Raw genomic sequence first — 20,583 nt, forward strand, 5'->3', positions numbered from 1 at the left:
TGTCAGCTTCTTCCTTTTTTATATATACATTTGAATACAGAATGTGGGTGTACATACAATGTAGGCAGGTCTTTTTGTTGAAATATTTAAAGAGTGACAGATTAAATGGACAATTTATTGCTGTAAAAGAACAAGATGATGCTTATTGTGTAATATTTATAAAACCTATGGAAATGTTTTAAGCAAATAAACCATGTACATTAATTAAAAAAGTAAAGCCTTATCTGTCTAGTCTGCAACAGACAGCAATGGATTTAAATAAAAGAAAATAGAAATTCCAAAGATTGTTTACTTTAAAGATGGAAAATCTGTATTAATTTTCAATTTCTGCACAGCAGTTTCATAGCCATTTCCTCATAGAGTCTCTGCGTCCCACATTGGCGAGCACAACTTGATGTTAAAGTCTGTCATCTTTGTTGAGATGTGCAACACATTGTCAGCAGCAGAGAGCAGGAGTATCGGAATGGGGGGGCAAGGGGGCAGCTCACTCCCCCCAAAACATGTGAGAGGCGCCATCTAGTCCACCTGGACCCGCACGCCTGTGCAGCCGCAGCTGCCAGCTTCAGCACTGCTCGTGCTGTATTAGTAGTGGTGAATCCGGCACTGTTACTATAACTTGCCTTCCCCATACACTCTGCCCCCACCTCATTTCCTGCAGTGTCTGCGCTCTGTGGAGACTTGCTGTCCATGACAGCAGAGCCGAGGTAAGCAGCAGCATAGCTGCTGGCTGTGGGGAAGCAGTAGGAAGATGAGTAATGAGGAGGAGGAGACACTCTACCTAGCAGATGTGTATAATGGGTTCTACCAGGTGTAATTTGTATAATGGGCTCTACTAGGTGTAATGTGTATAATGGGCTCTATCAGGCATAATGTGTATAATGGGCTCTACCAGGCGTAATGTGTAACATGTGTAATGGGCTCTACCAGGCGGAATGTGTAACATGTGTAATGGGCTCTACCAGGCGGAATGTGTAACATGCGTAATGGTCTCTTTCAGGCGTAATCTATATAATGGGCTCTACCAGGCATAATGTGTATAATGAGCTATATCTGGTATGATATGTATAATTGGCTCTACCTGATGTAATGTGTATAGGGGCACTACCAGGTGCAATGTGTACAAGCGGCTCTACCAGGCATAATGTGTATAATGAGCTCTACATAGCATAATGTGTATAAAGGGGTCTACCAGGTGTAATGTGTACAAGGGGTCAATCCTAGCTGTGCCATAGAGTTCCATACAGGTGCAAGAGATATGTCTAATGTGGCCAGAAGCTAGGGGTGCCAAACTGAGATTTTATCTTGGCCCCCAACCCAAAAATGTTCTGATGCACCTGGTAGAGAGGTACAACTACAGTGCAGTCCACTGAACTTTAAAGCACTAAAAAGCTTTAATATTGACTTTACTCCACTGACCAAACTCAAGGCTGGCAACAGAAATCTTGTAGCCCATTACATTGATTCCTCTGAGCTCCCCCTCCCTTCCCCCAGTCAACCCCCTGTTCACACATCCCTGACATGCAGTTGAAGGCTCCAGATTGGTGTTTGCCAGTGTTTGCATGCAAGGCAATCCCACTGGTGCCAGCTTCCATTTGCAAGCACCCAGCAGTTGCTGCCATAGACAATCAGTCACTGGTAGCTGTTCTGCCAGAATGGACGGAGGATGGGTGTACCCTTTGCATTCCCTTTCACTGGATATGACCAGAGTATTTGGCCCCTACCATACAAACTCCTCAGGATCATTGCTAGGGGATTCATACCATACTTACATTCTCTACTGGATTACCCTGAATACTCCTGATTCTTGAGTGACTGTCCTGGACGCTCAGAAGAGTAGGCAAGTCTCTCAGACATAGGAATCATGTACTTGTATAATGGATATGGGGCAACAATAAAATAATTGCTGTACCGTGCCCTCAGCACCCCCCTCCTGTCTGTGCCACTTTCCATACAAACCTCCCATCTGGCTTCCACCTGGCTTCATAGTTACTGAAATACCATCAACTATTATTAATATTAATTATGAAGCTGATTTTGATTTGGGAGCAAAACAAAAAAGCAAGTATGTATCTTTGCACCTGGATAAACTAGAGATGTGCAGCGGACACTTTTGGGTTTAAGGATTTGGAACTGGATCTCCACTCATGTTTTGGATCTGGATTGGTTTTGCCAGAACCACCTTTTCTGGTTTAGGTTTTGGAGCTGGATAATTTATGAAAAAAAACATAAAAACAGCTAAAATCACAGAATGTGGGGGTAATTTTGATCCTACAGTTTAATTAACCTCAATAACATTCATTTCCACTCATTTTCAGTCTATTCTGAACACCTCACAATATTGTTTTAAGGCCAAAAGGTTGCACCAAGGTCAATGGATGACTGAGCTAAGCGACACAAGTGGGTAGCATAAACACCTGGTCCATCTAGGAGTGGTACTGCAGTGGCAGACAGGATGGCAGTTTTAAAACTAGGCCCCAAAGAGCACATAATGCAAAGAAGAAAAAGAGGTGCAAGTAGGTAGCTGGATGACTAAGCTAAGCGACCCAAGTGGGCGGCACAAACACCTGGCCCATCTAGGAGTGGCACTGCAGTGTCAGACAGGATGGCAGTTTTAAAAACTAGGCCCCAAAGAGCACATAATGCAAAGAAGAAAAAGAGGTGCAATGAGGAAGCTGGATGACTAAGCTAAGTGAGCCAAGTAGGTGGCACAAACACCTGGCCCATCTAGGAGTGGCACTGCAGTGGCAGACAGGATGGCAGATTTAAAACTAGGCCCCAAAGAGCACATAATGCAAAGAAGAAAAAGAGGTACAATTAGGTAGCTGGATGACTAAGCTAAGTGACACAAGTGGGCAGCACAAACATCTGATCCATCTAGGAGTGGTTTTGCAGTGGTAGACAGGATGGTACTATTCAAAAAGTAGGCCCAAACAGCACATCATGCAAAGAAGAAAAAGAGGTGCAATGAGGTAGCTGTATGGTTAAGCGAAGTGACACAAGTGTGCTGCACAAACAACATGGGACATGCTGGAATTTGCCCAGAAGTAATACACGCACAATATTTGTGGCATAGGAGAGCATACTTCTAAACCACACACACACAGCAAAGCCTGTAAAATGAATTTGGATAATAATAATAACCCTTTTATTTGGAGCTATTATAATAATATGCAGCACAGGCAAGCATACGCCTACACCACACCAGGATGGCAGTTTTGAAAACTAGACACCAAAGAGCACATAATGCAAAGAAAAAAGAGAGATCCAAGATCGAATTGTCCTTGGGCCCTCCCACGCACCCCTGTGTTGTATAAACAGGACATGTACACTTTAACAAACCAATCATTTCAGCGACAGGGTCTGCCACATGACTGTGGCTGAAAATATTGTTTTTTTTTTGGGCCCCTACAAAAAAAGAAGCAATTAATCCCCAACCAAAAAAGAAGCAATTAATCTCTCCTTGCACAAACTGGATCTACAGAGGCCTCATTCTCCGATTCCTCACCCCTTTCATTGTGCACATCCTCATTCTCACAGAGGGGTATATTTACTAAGATTCATGTTTCTGTTGTCCATGTAAATTGGCCGTGTACAAATGCAACTTTTTTAAACAAAACATGGTCATTTACTAAACTACCGTGTTTTGTAAATTTGAGTTCACCAATGTCGAAGTAATTAGTATTGCCGGCAGTGTTTTACGGGAGAGAACAGTAAAACACTGCCGGGCTTAACACAATGAAGACCGGCCGGATCAGTGAAATCTGTGCAGGACATCATTGTGTACAGTGTAGAGCTAGTTAAAAATAATAAAAAAAATTGCATGGGGTCCCCCCTCCTAAGTATAACCAGCCTCGGGCTCTTTGAACCGGTCCTGGTTGTTTAAGTACCAGGGAAAAATTGACTGGGATCCACCCGTATTTAGACAACCAGCACCGGGCTCTTGGGCATTCCCTGGTTCCAAAAATATGGGGGACAAAAGACGTAGGGGTCCCCTGTATTTTTAAAACCAGCACTGGGCTCCACTAGCCGAGAAGATAATGCCACAGCCGGGAAACACTTTTATACTGGTCCCTGCGGCTGTGACATTACCCGCCCAACTAGTCACCCCTGGCCCAAATACTCTGGAGGAGTGGGAACCCCTTAAATCAAGGGGTCCCCTTCTCCAAGCACCCAAGGGTCAGGGGTGAAGCCTGGGCTGTCATCAGCACCCCTGGGCAGTGGGTGCTGGGATGCTAGCCTTTTTCTGTGTAAAAAAATATATTGTCTTTTTTATTAGAACTAGAGCATCCCCCACTTGCTGGTACTTGGAGAACCACAAGTACCAGCATGCGGGGAAATAACGGTCCCGCTGGAACCTGTAGTTCTACAACAAAAAAATACCCAAATAAAAACAAGACACACACACCATGACAGTACAAGTTTATTAAAACACACTAACACGCTCATATATACTTACCTAGATCCCATGCCAGCCAATCACGTCCACTTGTACCTGTTAAACCAAAATTTCAATATACTCACCTATAATCCAGTGATGATCTGTCCTCTTCTTTCCTGAAGTAATCCACGGCCTTGTAAAAAATAAAAAAACAAAATCACGGTCCACACCACTAAAGGGGTTCCATGTTTACACATGGAACCCCTTTTCCCAAATGCCGGGACCCCCATGACTTCTGTCACTGGAGATCCCAGCAGCCAATCAGGGAGTGCCACGTCATGGCACTCTCCTAATTGGCTGTGCACTACTAGCCTGTCAATCAGGAGTAGCGCACGGCTACAATGGAGGATCGCACTTCTCCATTCTAGCCTATGATGAGAACTTTGCAGTCTGTGGGTAACCAAGTGGTTAACTGAGGTGACTATTGTGGTTCTACAAGTACCAGCAAGCGGGGGAGGCTTGCTGAGACTTGTAGTTCTAAAACAAAAAACAATATTCTTTTTTTTACACACAAAAAGGTTATCAGCCCGGCACCCACCGCCCAGGGGTGCTGGGATAGCTTCGGGCTTCACCCCTGACCCTTGAGTGCCTGGAGGTGGGAAGCCCTTGATTTAAGGGGTTTCCACTCTTCCAGGGTACCCCGTCCAGGGGAAGACTAGTTAGGGGGGGATAATGTCACGGCCGCAGGGACTAGTATAAATGTCTCCCCTGGCTGTTGAATTATCTTCTCAGCTAGTGGAGCCCATTGCTTGTTTTAAATATACGGGGGACCCCTACATCTTCTTTCCCCCGTATTTTTGGAACCAGGACCGGCACAAGAGCCCGGTGCTGGTTGTATAAATACGGGGGGACTCCAGTCAATATTTCCCCGGAATCTAAACAACCAGGACTGGCTCAAAGAGCCCGAGGCTGGTTATACTTAGGAGGAGGGACCCCACGCAATTTGTTTTGCCATATTTAACCATTTCTGACCCTTTTAAACAGATAAGCATGCACGGATCTCACTGATCCATGCATGACTATCTGAACACGCCAGCAAAAATTAGGTCTATTTAAAAGCTCCTTTTTTTTTTACAAATTATATGCTTTCCCAGCAGTGTTTAGCTATTGGGGGTAATTCCAAGTTGATAGCAGCAGGACATTTTTTAGCAGTTGGGCAAAACCATGTGCACTGCAGGGGGGCAGATATAACATTTGCAGAGAGAGTTAGATTTGGGTGGGTTATTTTGTTTCTGTGCAGGGTAAATACTGGCTGCTTTATTTTTACACTGCAATTTTGCTAGCAGATTGAACTCACCACACCCAAATCTAACTCTCTCTGCACATGTTATATTTGCCCCCCCTGCAGTGCACATGGTTTTGCCCAACTGCTAAAAAAATTTCCTGCTGCGATCAACTTGGAATTACCCCCATTGTTGGCAGTGATTGAGAATACAAATTCTTAGTAAATTAATGAGTTGTATAAAATAACAGCCATGTTAGACCAATGGTCTATCCATACGTATTTGTGAACTCTACCTGGAAAAACAATACAAGTAGCCCCAACACTGCCGAGATTTGTGTTTAATAAATTCCCCTGATCACACTTAGACAAAAAAAAAAATGAATGAAATCGGGACCTTAGTAAATTTACCCCAGAGTATTAATTCATCCACACAGGAATCCACCGTCACAGGCTCATGTTTACTTTCTGGAGGCAATTTGCAGTAAAGGTCTTCCTGGAGGAATTTATAATTCATTTTGATGAACATCATCTTCTCCACATTTTGTGGAAGTAACCTCCTACGCCGATCGCTGTCAAGGTTACCGGCTGCACTAGACACTCTTTTGGAGTATACACTGGAAAGGGGGGCAACTTAGGTAAAATAAAGCCAGTTTGTGCAAGGATCTCCAAAATGCCTCTTTTTCCTGCCAGTATACATATGGACTGTCTGACATGCCTACTTGGATGCTGTCACCAATATAATCCTTCACCATTCTTTCAATGGTGACAACATCATATGCAGTGACAGTAGACATGTCAGTAATAGTTGGCAGCTCCTTCAGTCTGGACCAGATGTCAACACTTGCTCCTGACTGACCTGATACTCCACCACGGGTGGACTAGGAAATGTTATTATTTTCTTTGCAGCCCCAGTTGTGGGAGAAAATTAAGGAGGAGCTGTTGACAGGGCAAGTTCCGCTTGAGTTGAAAAATTTCTCACCAGCAGGTCTTTGCACCTCTGCAGACTTGTGTCTGCCAGAAAGAAAGATACAACACAGGCTTTAAACCTAGGATCGCGCACGGTGGCCATAATGAGTTCTGATTTCAACAGATTGACAACCCTTGAATCCTGGCAAAGCAAATGAAGAGCTCCACCCACAAGTCCCACATACTTAGCGGAATCGCTCCATCTTAGCTCCTCCTTCAATCTCTCCAGCTGCTTCTGCAAAAGCCTGATGAGGTGATTCACCTGACTGAAGCTGGCAGTGTCTGAACTGACTTCACGTGTGGCAAGTTCAAAGGGTTGGAGAATGGAAATCATTCTCCACTGCACTTGAGTCAGGTGCATTCACCCTCCTTTGCCTATATCATAGGAGGATGTATAGGATTGAATGGCTGTTTGCTGCTCCTCCATCCTCTGAAACATATAGGATGTTGTATTCAACCTCGTTATCACCTCTTGCTACAAGTGACAGCATGACAGGTTTAGAAGTGTTTGCTGGTGCTCCAGTATTCATCACGCAGTCGCTGAATGTCGAAAGTGGCACACATTTTTTCGGGTTCAGTATGGTATGCTGGCGGCCGGGCTCCCGGCAACCAGCATACTGGCGCCAGGAGTCAGACCGCCTGCTTACCGACAGTGTGGCGAATGCAAATGAGCCCCTTGCGGGCTCGCATACGGGCACGGTGGCGCGCTACGCGCGCCTCGCTATTTTATTCTCCCTCCAGGGGGGTCGTGGACCCCCACGAGGGAGAATAAGTGTCGGTATGCCGGCTGTCGGGATTCTGGCACCGGTATACTGTGCGCCGGGATCCCGTCAGTCGGCATACTGAAGACCACCCCATTTTTTCAGGCCACCGACAGCATCTCCTGCATGCCCCTGTCATTTAAAAAAAAATTCTGCATCACCAAGTTAATTGTATGAGCAAAACATGGTATGTGCTGGAATTTGCCCAGATGTAATGCATGCACAATATTGGTGGCATTGTCCGATATCACAAATCCCCAGGAGAGACTAATTGGGGTATGCCATTGTGTGATGATGTTCTCCAGTTTCCGTAAGAGTTTGTCAGCAGTGTGCCTCTTACAGAAACCAGTGATACACAGCGTAGCCTGTCTAGGAATGAGTTGGTGTTTGTGAGATGCTGCTACTGGTTCCGCTGCTGTTTTTGCTGTGGGAGGCAATACATCTACCCAGTGGGCTGTCACAGTCATGTACTGTAGTCCATAGTTTGCCCTGCTCCACTTGTCCACATGTCCATGGTTAAGTGGAGAGTGGGTACAACAGCATTTTTCAGGACACTGAGGACACTCTTCTTAATGTTGCTGTACAGTCCGGTAATCGCTTGCCTAGTGAAGTGGAATCTAGATGGGATTTGGTACCAGGGACACAGTACGTACATCAACTGTCTAAATCCCACTGCACTAATGGTGGATACCGGACGCACATCTAACACCAGCATAGTTGTTATGGCCTCAGTTATCCGCTGTCATATTTCATCCTCTTTGCAAAGGATTGTTTGACAGTCAGTTGCTTAGTAGAAATAGTAGAAGTGGTCTTACGACTTTCTCTTTGGGATGACGATCGACACCAGCTGCAACAACAGCAGCGGCAGGCGTACCACTCAAGGATCCTCCAGGGGAATCACGGTTAGAAGAGGACTAATCAGTCATGCCAGTGACATGGCCTGCAGTACTACTTACGTTAATGACTGAGGAGGAAATTGACGTTGAGGGAGTTGGTGGTTTGACTTGCAGGAGATTGGGTACAACAGGAAGAAGGGATTAAGGTGCAGTGTACTGCTTACGCTCTAAGCCAAAGTTTCTGAACTTGACAATGTCTTCTGATGAATGCACTGCATGTAATGTATAACGGAGGATGTTCCTAGGTTGTTAACGTCCTTACCCATACTTATTATGGATTGACAAAGGCAAGACATGGCTTGACACCACATGGCTTGACACCAATAATTCCACACAGAAGAGGTGTTTTTTTGTATTTTGCACAGGCATGACAATGGGCTTTCTCATCCCAAGGACAACAACTGTCTCCACTGGTGCCGTATTCAAACAAACCACATCACCATCAGAATCTTCATCATTAACTTTCTACTCAGCGCCAGCTACACCAATATCCTCCTCATCCTGGTGTACGTCTAGAGTGACAGCCTCAATCTCAATATCAGCAACTGGACTGGAGGTGCTCCTCCCAGCACTTGCATAGGATGTGTAAATGGAGCCCCCTCTTTCCATAAAGTCTTGGTAAAGTCAGGCCTAGACATCACAACCAAGGACACACTTGGACTCTCCTTAAGGATTTGTGACATCTTTGAACTCACAGTTGTTTTTCCCTGTGTTTTAACATGCTTAAATTGTTTCATTTTTCGAGAGACGAGGAGGGCTTACATCCACATGAGAAACTGAGCCACCAGTCATGAACATAGTCCAAGGCCTTAGCCTTTATTTGCCACTTTTTGTCATGAATGGCTTAGTGCCAATTTTACATTTTTCATCCTATAATTTCTTTTTTTTTATTATTAATATTTGCTTCTTGGATTTTGAATGCCCTCTATTACTTTTGGGATCGGCCTTAGCACACAACATTGATAGAATTGCATCTTCAATGTCATGACTGGTAGCAGCAGCAGCTTCATCACTAGTACTAAGAACTGGAAGTAATTCCTGATCTTCCACTGTTTGTTCTCCAAAATTTTGTTCTCCATTTTACAGGACAGCACCCCTTTATTATTACAGCACACAGAACAGTGCCCCTTTTATTTTCACAGCACCCCTGTTTTCTTACAGCATACAGGAACAGTGAACGTTCATTTTGACAGCAGCTTCCCTGTATTTTTAAAGGGTACAAGATCAGTGTACTTTTATTTTAACAGCAGCTTCCCTGCATTTTTACAGCACACAGGACCAGTGTGTTATTTTTTCACAACAGCACCCCTGAATTTTTACAGCATACAGTGCCAGTCTAATATTATTTTAACAGCAGCACCACTGTATTTTTACAGCATGCAGGACTAGTGTGCTTTTATTTTAATAACAGCAGGCCAGAATTTTTACAGCCTACAGGACAAGTATGCTTTTATTTAACAACAGCACCATGAATTTTTTACAGCATACAGGGCAAGGTTAATCATTTTTTAACAGCAGCACCCCAGGATTTTTACAGCACACAGGACCGATGTGCTTTTATATTAACAACATCACCCCTTAATTTTTAATGCAGGGCTAGTGTAATGTTATTTTAAAAGCAACACCCCTGTATTTTTACAGCATACATGATCAGTATGCTTTTGTTTTAACAACAGCAACCCAGAATTTTTACAGCATACAGGACTAGTATGTTTTTATTTAACAATGGCACCATGAATATTTTACAGCATAAAGGGCCTGTGTACTTTTATGTTAACAACAGCACCCCTGAATTTTTACAGCATACAGGGCCAGTGTAATATTATGTTAACCACAGCACCCCTGCATTTTTACAGCACACAGGACCAGTGTGCTTTAATTTTAAAAGCACCCCTACATTTTTACAGCATACAGAGCCAGTGTAATATTATTTTAACAACAGCACCCTGTATTTTTACATTATTCAAGACCTGTGTACTTTTATTTAAACAATAGCTTCCCTGAATTTTTACAGCATACAGGACCAGTGTGCTTTTATTTTAACAAAGCGCACATGGATTTTTACAGAATACAGGGCTAGCGTAATATTATTTTAACAGCAGCATCACAGTATTTTTACAGCATAGAGGACCAGTGTGTATTTATTTTAACAACAGCATTCCTGAATTTCAACAGCATACAGAACTAGTGTGCTTTTTTTAACAACAGCACCCCTGAATTTTTACAGCATACAGGGCCAGTGTAATATTATTTTAACAGTAGCACCCCTGTATTTTACAGCATACATGACCAGAGTGCTTTTATTTTAACAAAAGCAGCCGTTCACAATTTTTACATAATGCAGGAACAGTATTTTTTTATTTAAAAATGGCCCCATGAATTTTTTTTACAGCATACAGGGTCTGTGTATGTTTATTTTAACAACAGCACCCCTGAATTTTTACAGCATACAAGGCCAGTGTAATATTATTTTAACAGCAGCACCCCTGTATTTTTACAGCAAACAGGACCGGTGTACTTTTATTTAAACAACAGCACCCCTGAATTTTTACAGCATACATGGCCAGTACAATTTAATTTTAACAGCAGCACCCCTGTATTTCTACAAAATACAAGACTAGTGTACTTTTATTTTAAAAACAGGAGCCCAGAGTTTTTACAGCCTATAGGACCAGTATGCTTTTATTTAACAATAGCACCATGATTTTTTTACAGCATACAGTGCCAGTGTAATAATTTTTTAACAACAGCAACCTTGTTTTTTAACAGCATACACGACCAGTGTGTTTTTATTTTAAAAACAGCATCCCTTAATTTTTATAGTATACAGGCTAGTGTAATTATTTTTAATTGCAGCACCCATGTATTTTTACAGCATACAGAACCAGTGTGCTTTTATATTAATAACAGACCCCTGGATTTTTACAACATACAGGGCCAGTGTAATATTATTTTAACAGCAGCACCCCTGTATTTTTAACAGCATGCAGGACCAGAGTGCTTTTATTTTAACAACAGCAGCCCAGAATTTTTACAGCCTGCAGGACCATTATGCTTTTATTTAACAACAGCACCATGCATTTTTTACAGCATACAGGGCCAGTGTAATAATTTTTTAACAACAGCACCCCTGTATTTTTACAGCATAATCGATCAGTATGCTTTTTTTTTTAATAACAGCAATATAGAAATTTTTACAGCATACAGGACTTGTATGCTTTTATTTAACAATGGCACCATGAATATTTTATATCATACAGGGCCTGTGTACTTTTATTTTAACAACAGCACCCCTGAATTTTTATAGCAAACAGGGCTAGTGTAATATTATTTTAACCACAGCACCCCTACATTTTTACAGCACACAGGACCAGTGTGCTTTTATTTTAACAACAGCACCCCTGAATTTTTACAGCATACAGGGCCAGTGTAATATTATTTTAACAACAGCAACCTGTATTTTTACAGCAATCAAGAACTGTGTACTTTTATTTAAACAATAGCATCCCTGAATTTTTACAGCATACAGGACCAGTGTGTTTTTATTTAAAAAAAAGGTGCGTATGGATTTTTACAGCACACAGGGCTAGCATAATATTATTTTAACAGCAGCATCACAGTATTTTTACAGCATAGAGGACCAGTGTGTATTTATTTTAACAACAGCATTCCTGAATTTCAACAGCATACAGAACTAGTGTGCTTTTTTTTAACAACAGCACCCCTGAATTTTTACAGCTTACAGGGCCAGTGTAATATAATTTTAACAGCAGCACCCCTGTATTTTTACAGCATACACGACCAGTGTGCTTTTATTTTAACAAAAACAACAGCAAATAATTTTTACATAATACAGGACCAGTATGCTTTTATTTAACAACAGCACCATGAATGTTTTACAGCATACAGGGCAAGGGTAATAATTTTTTAACAGCAGCACCCCTGAATTTTTACAGCATACAGGGCCAGTTTAATATAATTTTAACAGCAGCACCACTGTATTTTTACAGCATGCAGGACTAGTGTGCTTTTATTTTAACAACAGCAGCCCAGAATTTTTACAGCCTACAGGACCAGTATGCTTTTATTTAACAACAGCACCATGAATTTTTTACAGCATACAGGGCAACGGTAATAATTTTTAACAGCAGCACCCCAGAATTTTTACATCACACAGGACCGATGTGCTTTTATATTAACAACATCACCCCATAATTTTTACTGCAGGGCTAGTGTAATGTTATTTTAAAAGCAACACCCCTGTATTTTTACAGCATACATGATCAGTATGCTTTTGTTTTAACAACAGCAACCCAGAATTTTTACAGTATACAGGACTAGTATGCTTTTATTTAACAATGGCACCATGAATATTTTACAGCATAAAGGGCCTGTGTACTTTTATTTTAACAACAGCACCCCTGAATTTTTACAGCATACAGGGCCAATGTAATATTATTTAAACCACAGCACCCCTGCATTTTTACAGCACACAGGACCAGTGTGCTTTAATTTTAAAAGCACCCCTACATTTTTACAGCATACAGAGTCAGTGTAATATTATTTTAACAACAGCACCCTGTATTTTTTACACCATTCAAGACCTGTGTACTTTTATTTAAACAATAGCATCCCTGAATTTTTACAGCATACAGAACCAGTGTGCTTTAATTTTAACAAAAGCGCACATGGATTTTTACAGAATACAGGGCTAGCGTAATATTATTTTAACAGCAGCATCACAGTATTTTTACAGCATAGAGGACCAGTCTGTATTTATTTTAACAACAACATCCCTAAATTTCAACAGCATACAGAACCATGGCCAGTGTAATATTATTTTAACAGCAGCACCCCTGTATTTTTACAGCATACATGACCAGAGTGCTTTTATTTTAACAAAAGCAGCAGCTCAGAAATTTTACATCATGCAGGAACAGTATTATTTAATTTAAAAATGGCCCCATGAATTTTTTTTACAGCATACAGGGTGTGTGTATGTTTATTTTAACAACAGCACCCCTGAATTTTTACAGCATACAGGGCTAGTGTAATATTATTTTAACAGCAGCACCCCTGTATTTTTACAGCAAACAGGACCGGTGTACTTTTATTTTAACAACAGCACCCCTGAATTTTGACAGCATACATGGCCAGTGCAATATTTTTTTAACAGCAGCACCCCTGTATTTCTACAAAAAACAAGACTAGTGTACTTTTATTTTAAAAACAGCAGCCCAGAGTTTTTACAGCCTAGAGGACCAGTATGCTTTTATTTAACAACAGCACCATGAATTTTTACTGCATACAGTGCCAGTTTAATAATTTTTTAACAACAGCACCCCTGTTTTTTACAGCATACAGGGCCAGTGTGCTTTGATTTTAACAACAGCACCCCTTAATTTTTATAGTATACAGGCCAGTGTAATATTTTTTTAATTGCAGCACCCATGTATTTTTACAGCATACAGAACCAGTGTGCTTTTATTTTAACAACAGCACCCCTGGATTTTTACAGCATACAGGGCCAGTGTAATATTATTTTAACAGCAGCACCCCTGTATTTTTAACAGCATGCAGGACCAGTATGCTTTTATTTTAATAACAGCAATATAGAATTTTTTACAGCATACATGACTAGTATGCTTTTATTTAACAATGGCACCATGAATATTTTATATCATACAGGGCCTGTGTACTTTTATTTTAACAACAGCACCCCTGAATTGTTATAGCAAACAGGGCCAGTGTAATATTATTTTAACCACAGCACCCCTGCATTTTTACAGCACACAGGACAAGTGTGCTTTTATTTTAACAGCAGCACCCCTGATTTTTTCAGCATACAGGGCCAGTGTAATATTATTTTAACAACATCAACCTGTATTTTTACAGCACTCAAGACCTGTGTACTTTTATTTAAAAATAGCACCCTTGAATTTTTACAGCCTACAGGATCATTATGCTTTTATTTAACAACAGCACCATGAATGTTTTGCAGCTTACAGGGCCAGTGTAATATTATTTTAACAGCAGCAACTTTTGTATTTCTACAGCATTCAAGACCAGTGTGCTTTTATTTTAAAAACAGCAGCCCAGAATTTTTACAGCATACAGGACCAGTGTGCTTTTTTAACAACAGCACCCCTGAATTTATACATCATACAGGGCCAGTGTAATATTATTTTGACAGCAGCAACCCTGTATTTGTACAGAAAACAAGACCAGTGTACTTTGTTTAAACAATAGCATCCTTGAATTTTTTACAGCATACAGGACCAGTGTGTATTAATTTTAACAATAGCACCCTGAATTTTAACAGCATACAGGACCAGTGTGCTTTTTTAACAACAGCACCCCTGAATTTATACATCATACAGGGCCAGTGTAATATTATTTTAACAGCAGCACCCCTGTATTTTTACAGCATGCAGGACCAGTGTGCTTTTATTTAACAACAGCACCATGCATTTTTTACAGCATGCAGGGCCAGTGTAAATCATTTTTTAACAACAGCACCCCTGTATTTTTACAGCATACATGATCAGTATGCTTTTATTTTAATAACAGCAATATAGAATTTTTTACAGCATACATGACTAGTATGCTTTTATTTAACAATGGCACCATGAATATTTTATATCATACAGGGCCTGTGTACTTTTATTTTAACAACAGCACCCCTGAATTGTTATAGCAAACAGGGCTAGTGTAATATTATTTTAACCACAGCACCCCTGCATTTTTACAGCACACAGGACCAGTGTGCTTTTATTTTAACAGCAGCACCCCTGATTTTTTCAGCATACAGGGCCAGTGTAATATTATTTTAACAACTGCAACCTGTATTTTTACAGCACTCAAGACCTGTGTACTTTTATTTAAACAATAGCACCCCTGAATTTTTACAGCCTACAGGATCATTATGCTTTTATTTAACAACAGCACCATGAATGTTTTGCAGCTTACAGGGCCAGTGTAATATTATTTTAACAGCAGCAACTTTTGTATTTCTACAGCATTCAAGACCAGTGTGCTTTTATTTTAAAAACAGCAGCCCAGAATTTTTACAGCATACAGGACTAGTATGCTTTTATTATCAACAGCATTATGAATTTTTTTGCAGCATACAGGGCCAGTGTAATATTATTTTAATAGCAGCACCCTGTATTTCTACAGCATACAAAATCAGTGTAATTTTATTTTAACAACATCAGCCCATATTTTATACAGCCTACAGGACCAGTATGATTTTATTTAACAACAGCACTATGATTTTTTTGCAGCACACAGGGCCAGTGTAATATTATTTTGACAGCAGCAACCCTGTATTGTACAGAAAACAAGACCAGTGTACTTTTGTTTAAACAATAGCATCCTTGAATTTTTTACAGCATACAGGACCAGTGTGTATTAATTTTAACAATAGCACCCTGAATTTTAACAGCATACAGGACCAGTGTGCTTTTTTAACAACAGCACCCCTGAATTTATACATCATACAGGGCCAGTGTAATATTATTTTATCAGCAGCACCCCTGTATTTTTACAACATGCAGGACCAGTGTGCTTTTATTTTAACAATAGCATCCCAGAATTTTTACAGCCTACATGACCAGTATGCTTTTATTTAACAACAGCGCTATTCATTTTTTTACAGCATACAGGGCCAGTGTAATAGGTTTTTAACAGCAGCACCCCAGTATTTTTACAGCACATAGGACTGATGTGCTTTTATTTTAACAACAGAACCCCTGAATTTTTACAGCATACAGGGCCAGTGTAATATTATTTTAACAGCAGCACCCCTGTATTTTTATAACATGCAGGACCAGTGTGCTTTAATTTTAACAATAGCACCCCTGAATTTTAACAGCATACAGGACCAGTGTGCTTTTATTTTAACAAAAGCACCCCTTAATTTTTACAGCATACAGGCCAGTGTAATATTATTTTAATAGCAGCACCCATGTATTTTCAAAGCATATAGAACCAGTGTGCTTTTTTTTTAACAACAGCACCCCTGAATTTATACATCAAACAGGGCCAGTGTAATATAATTTTAACAGCAGCATCCCTGTATTTTTACAACATGTAGGACCAGTGTGCTTTTATTTTAACAATAGCAGCCCAGAATTTTTACAGCCTACACAACTGGCATGCTTTTATTTAACAACAGCTCCATTAATTTTTTTTACAGCATACAGGGCCAGTGTAATAAGTTTTTAACAGCAGCACCCCAGTATTTTTACAGCACATAGGACCAATGTGCTTTTATTTTAACAACAGCACCCCTGAATTTTTACAGCATACAGGGCCAGTGTACTTTTATTTTAACAGCAGCACCCCTGTATTTTTACAGTATACACAATCAGTATGCTTTTATTTTAACAACAGCAACCCAGAATTTTAACAGCATACAGGACTAGAATGCTTTTATTTAACAATGGCACCATGAATATTTTACAGCATACAGGGCCTGTGTACTTTTAATTTAACAATAGCATACCTCAATTTTTACAGCATACAGGCCAGTGTAATATTATTTTAACTACAGCACCCCTGCATTATTACAGCACACAGGACCAGTGTGCTTTTATTTTAACAGCACCCCTGAATTTTTACAGCATACAGGGCCAGTGTAATATTATTTTAACAATAGCACCCTGTAATTTTACAGCATTCAAGACCAGTGTATTTTTACTAAAACAATAGCATTCCTGAGTTTTTACAGCATACAGGACCAGTGTATTTTTATTTTAACAAAGGCGTGCATTGATTTTTACAGAATACAATGCCAGTGTAATATTATTTTAACAGCAGCATCACAGTATTTTTACATCAAACAGGACCAGTGTACTTTTTTATTTAATAACAACACCCCTGAATGTTTTTAGCATACAGGACCTGTGTGATATTATTTTAACAGCAGCACCACTGTATTTATAGAGCATACAAGACCAGTGTACTTTTATTTTAACAGCAGCCCAGAAATTTTACAGCCTACAGGACCAGTATGCTTTTATTTTAACAACTGCACCATTGATTTTTACAGCATACAGGGCCAGTGTAATATTATTTTAACAGCAGCACCCCTGAATTTTTACTGCATACAAGACTAGTGTACTTTTATTTAAACAATAGAATCCCTGAATTTATTCAACATACTGGACCAGTGTGCTTTTATTTTAACAACAGCACCCCTGAATTTTTACAGCATGCAAGGCAAATGTAATATTATTTTAACAAGAGCACCCCTGTATTTTTTCAGCATACTGAACCAGTGTGCTTTTATTTTAACAACAGCACCCCTGTATTTTTACAGCATACAGGGACAGTGTAATATTATTTTAAAAGCAGCACCCCAACATTTTTACAGCATACTGGACCATTGTACTTATATTTTAACAACAGCACCCCTTTATTTTTATAGCATACAGGGCCAGTATGCTTTTATTTTAACAATATTCGGACTCAAATCCAGGCTCCAAGCTTGATGTTTGGCGGAGTTCGATTCTCTGAGGACCGAACCTGCTCATCTCTAGGATAAACCATACTGCAATGGAAGGAGTGCAAATATATATTTTTAATGTTGGTTAAATACTGACTACTTTTTCTTGTAGCTGAAAAATGCAGTGCAGATTTATTTTTACACCTCAATTTAGATTCTAGTTTGGACACACCTTTTCTAACAAATGATGTGAAGATTTAATTCTTTTCTGCCTGCAGATCAATTTGCCTTTACCACGGTGCAAAGTAAAAGTATATTGCATTTTATAATTGCTTTCAGCTCAGGATCATGCCCTATGGGGTTAATGTAATATATGTCAAGTTTTCAGAGGACATGCAAATCTGGCAATCTCGACTGAAATTTTAAAAAGTCAATAATTTAAAAGGCAAAAACAGGTTGGTTTTGTCATTTAAATTATTTCCACTTGAAAACTACAAACTAGATCACCAGAATCATGCTGTTTTTGAAAACTTGAATCCTACTACATTACATACTGTAATCCCCTATACCTCAGATCACTTCTACTGTCTCCCATTGTCAACTTCTTCTCCCCTGATACTTTTATTTTATTAGTGCCTTTTGCAGCCATGTGCTGGGGATGAGGTCATACAATGCCTTGTAAAGTATTTACCCCCTTGGCTTTTTACCTATTATGTTACATTATAACCTGTAATTTTATTTTATTTTTTTAATCTGCATTTTGTGTGTTGGATCTGCACAAAATAGTCTAACTTGATGAAGTGAAATGAGAAAAACGTGTGTAAAAAAGATTTTTTTTTTTTAAATTGGCATGCTCACATGTATTCACCCCCTTTCCTATGAAGCCCCTCAAAAGTTCTGGTGCAACCAATTACCTTCAGAAGTCACATAATTAGTGAAATGAAATCCACCTGTGTACAATCTAAGTGTCACATGATCTGTCAGTATAAACACACCTTTTCTGAAAGGCCCCAGAGGCTGCATCACCACCAAGCAAGAGGCATCACACCATGAAGACCAAGGAGCTCTCCAAACAAGTCAGGGACAAAGTTGTTGAGAAGTACAAGTCAGCATTGGGTTATAAAAAAAATCCAAATCTTTGATGATTTCCTGGAGCACCATCAAATCCATCATCTTCAAATGGAAAGAACATGGTACCACAACAAACTTGCCAAGAGAGGGTCAGCCGCCAAAACTCCCATACCGGGCAAGGAGGGCTTTAATCAGAGAGGCAGCACAGAGACCTAAGATAACCCTGAAGGAGTTGCAGAGTTCCACAGCAGAGACTGGTGTATTTATGCATGTGACCACATTAAGCCATACACTCCATAGAGCTGGGGTTTATGAAAAAGAGGTCAGAAAAAAGCCATTACTTAGTGATAAAAATAAGAAGGCACAGTTTGAGTTTGCAAAAAAGGCATGTGGATGACTCCCGATTTGTATGGAGTGTGAATTTCAAATTATTTCTAAATAAACATTTCAATGCCAGCGCTAATATATACTGCAGATGCAAGGCGCATCTTATAACCATATGCAATAAAAGTGCACTGAACGTCAAAACACTATATACCTTAAGAGAAAGCAAACAGTCGCACACATTGTAAGCTGAGGTCCAACGCTCAGATATATATATATATATATAATTGATATTAAAAGGGGTATGCATACAAAATAGCATGTACATTATATCATTCAGTTATAATATATATGGTTACAGAGTTACAGTTATAAAAGAAGAAGTTGTAGTTACATATGAATCAGTTACAGCCAATATACATAGGCTTAGTTTCACTTGTCCCAGGCAGCCAGTCATCAGGTAGGAGGCTTCTGATAAGGGTGTGTGTGTGTGTTTGTGTGTGTGTGTGTGAGAGAGTGAATGAAAATGTATCAGAGAGCTCCCTGCTTCTGGGTCCTTATGTTTATACTGTAAAGCAGTGAGTTTATATTCTTCCATTGGTCCAGAGTCTAGACCTCTCAAGAACTCGATGGCTTATAGGTCAGTGTGAGGGCTTTTGTCCTATGTTGCAAACACATGTGTTTGCCCCCAGGGTCAAGCAGTGAGGCTAGTTTCAAGTTTCAGAAAGTCCTTTATATTCATACATTTGGTCATAACTAATCGTTGCAATGTGCTACAGTCTACCCATAGCTATCAAATTAATACACACATTATCCTGATCATTTTGACACTAAGCATGATATATTTAACTTGTTCCATTCCAATAATACATATATATCTGATGTTACACTCTAATATATAAATACATTATAATGTCTGGTGCTTGACATGTTTTGTCTATGTGTAATTTATGTGTTGTATGAAATATGTGTTGAATATATCTTTGTGGCTTGTCTGTGTGAATGCGTATGCTACCATATATCCTGTGCAAGCTGCGTGTATGCGCACGAACAGAGACCTCTCTGTTTGGAGTTTGTATGTTGTCTGTATGTAATATTTTTGACTTTGACAGTCCACCCTTTGACAATAGACAATAACTGTCATAACTGTCACACTAAACATAATTACAAAAAAAAATTCAAACAATAATTGGTGACCTAGACACATGTATGTATTCATTTTGCAAATCAGACATTGACTATAGTTGGGGAAGACAGGGAGGAGGACGGGACATCCTCTATATGCACTCAGCGGTCACGCGACCACTGGTTGGGTGTGTGTCAACATTCAACCTATAGAGTATGCTGGGACAGTGCTATGGCCTATGATGTCTATTTTGAACAAACGTTGCATAAAAAATATGTACCTACGTCTTTGTACACTGATGTTCGGATTCAACAGAGGTTTTGCT

This window comes from Pseudophryne corroboree, chromosome 5 (assembly GCF_028390025.1).
Source record: "Pseudophryne corroboree isolate aPseCor3 chromosome 5, aPseCor3.hap2, whole genome shotgun sequence".
In the NCBI taxonomy this organism is placed as follows: domain Eukaryota; kingdom Metazoa; phylum Chordata; class Amphibia; order Anura; family Myobatrachidae; genus Pseudophryne; species Pseudophryne corroboree.